The sequence below is a fragment of the Podarcis raffonei genome, chromosome 6 (genome assembly GCF_027172205.1).
Source record: "Podarcis raffonei isolate rPodRaf1 chromosome 6, rPodRaf1.pri, whole genome shotgun sequence".
Taxonomy (NCBI): domain Eukaryota; kingdom Metazoa; phylum Chordata; class Lepidosauria; order Squamata; family Lacertidae; genus Podarcis; species Podarcis raffonei.
In genome coordinates this window covers 95,511,724-95,514,351 of record NC_070607.1, presented here as the reverse complement: position 1 = coordinate 95,514,351, position 2,628 = coordinate 95,511,724, and positions in this window count along the sequence as shown.

Here is a 2,628-nt window from a genome sequence, read left to right as displayed (position 1 = left end):
AAGTGAGCATTAAAATGCAAATAAAAGTAATAGTGTACTACTACTATTATTAGTTTGCAAAATGTGTACAGCGTGTAAATATGCAAATATTGGGAGAAATTTGCACAAAAATGCTGACAGATTTTCATAGGGACTCTTTGCAGTTACATAAATGTGGAGAAGTGAACTATTTCCAAAATGAGAAACTTTAAGAAACCAAATTGGAAAGATTTGTCCATCCCTGAGCCCCAGTCAGAATGGGCAGTAGTCTGGGATAATGTGAACATCTGGGATATGGCAACATCTGTAATGTCACAGGTCTGCCGCAGCTGTTTCCTAGATTAAGGACGGTGCGTTAGTTTCTGTTCTGAAAGCTGCAGGGAAACTTTGCAATCTGTAGCCTTTCTGGTGCGGTAGTTAGGCCACAGGCTAAACAAACAATGGTTGCGATAAAATGAATTATCCAAGGACACGGAGGACAGGATTCATTTCATCCCCAGGCTGGCAACGCTTTGTGGATTTGAGAGGGAGCCATTTCAACAGGCTGCTTGGCCCAAGCTGACAGGCATTGGCAACAGGCAAAGAAACACCATCCGTCAAATGCCTCGTGGACTTTTTAGTGGCTGTCCTGGCCTGATGGCACAGCGTAAGGAACAGGCCTTGATTTATACTCCGAAGGAACTGGAAATGGTCAAAGTCAAGAAGAGTCTGTGCAGAACACACACACACACACACACAGAGAGAGAGAGAGAGAGAGAGAGAGAGAGAGAGAGAGAGAGAGAGAGAGGTTTGCAATGCACCATGAACAAGCTGGGATCTGTGCTGTCCTCCCATTACAACTGCCCTTTTCTGGGGTCAAATGAAGAGACAGGCAGCTTCACGACCAGGCAAGGGGCAGCTGGATGATTAGGGATGTCATCAAGGGCTATGGAACAGAAGACCAAGTTGGAGGTCTCAGGGGTCTCAGATTTCAGCGGCGCCCTGTGCGATGCCAGAATTCAGCCTTGCTTGCCGTGCGACCAAACCAGTCGCACTGCCCTAAATCCGGCTCTGTCTGGGGTGCAATCTGCTGCAAACGTCTCCTGTTGAAAAGTAACCAGGAGCTGTGCACTGGGGCTTGCGGGGGAGAATTACCTCCGTGGGTTGTGAGCCTCGCATTATTTTGGAGGGTGGTAGTGGTGGCACCATTGAGGGTTTTGTTTTCTCCTTCTCGTCTCAAGCAGCGAAATAACTTCAGCTGGCTCTAGATAAAAGGAATGAACTGACTCTTCTCCTTCTCCATTCTCGCTTTTCCAAAGGTCAAAGTACTCCACCTTTTGTTGAACTGGGAAATCAGGGTCCCTCCCCGCCCTTGAATCCAGGCTCAATAACAATCATAATTTGCTGGGTCTTAAACCACCCTGGGTTTGCACCAAGACAAAGAAACCGTGGATGGTGGTGAAGAGAGGGATGGGGGGGGGGGGAGAAAGAGGGGGGGAGAGAGAGAGAATCTTCCCCCCCACCCCCTCTCCCCTCCTCTTCTTCCTCAGACACGTGTCCCTATTGTTCTGCCTTTGGCTGGACACGAGGAAGGGGAGGGGAGGCAAGAGTTAATCAACCCTCCGGGTGGAGAGAAACGACTGTCGAAGGAGCAGTTTTGCTCGAGTGGAGGGGGTCGATTTGGAGGAGGAAGGGGAGGGGAAACGACGAGGGGGGCGGAGGAATTCCCTGCGTAGCGAGGAATTTGGGTAGCTGGGTTAGGAAACGTTGCGGGGGGGGGGAGAGGAAGAGTGTTTCCAAAAGGGGGCAGAAAATGCCGGCCTGTTCTGGAGCTTTGCTCAGGGGGGGGGGGAGAGAAAGGGACGGATGCAGCGGAGGGAGCGATAGGGATCGATAGGTACCTATTTTTGCCTCCATCCCTCTGGCAACCAGCATTCCATTTTATTTTCTGGGGTGCAGAAGGGGAAGGGAAAAAGTTATCTTGCACCGATTTTAGAACAGATTTCAGAGCGCCGGCCTCTCTCCTCATCTTGGGTACAGACTTCGCCTGCGAATTTCTCCCGGAGCTGAAATTGGCCGTCGCCGCTCGGGTTATACAATGCTGGCGCGGGGGTGGGAGAGCCGAATAATGTGGAAAAGGTGTTTATAGGCTCAAACCTTGGACTCTAGACGTGTGTGTGTGTCGCAGTGTTAACCAGATGGGCAATGGAATACTGTGTTCCCTCCCTCCTCTCTCTCTTTCTCTTTCTTCCTCCCCCCCCCCTCACCGCACTGCCAACCCGGTCCCCTTGTCTGTTTCACCCTCCTCTCACTTTCTCACTCCCCTGCCCCCCTCCCCTCCCCCCACCCTCTCCCTCTCTTGCCTTGCCTCTCGCAATATCCCCCCAACTCCCCCCCCCCCCAACACACAACGCCCCCGTCCTTTAGCCCGGCCTGTTCTTCGCTCACGTGCTGACGGTCCTGGGGGACCGTTGATGGATTAATCCACCTGATCGTCCCCCCCCCCGCTCCAACCCCACTCCCCGCAGCCTGCGTCCCATATAAAGACAGGAGGAAGGGGGGGCGAGGCTGGAGCGTGCTGCTGACCTCAGCTATTCCTCGCCAGTTCCCGCCTCCCCCCCCCACAACCTTGTCTCCTCCTCCACTTTCCTCCCCCCCCCCCCGCTTCCC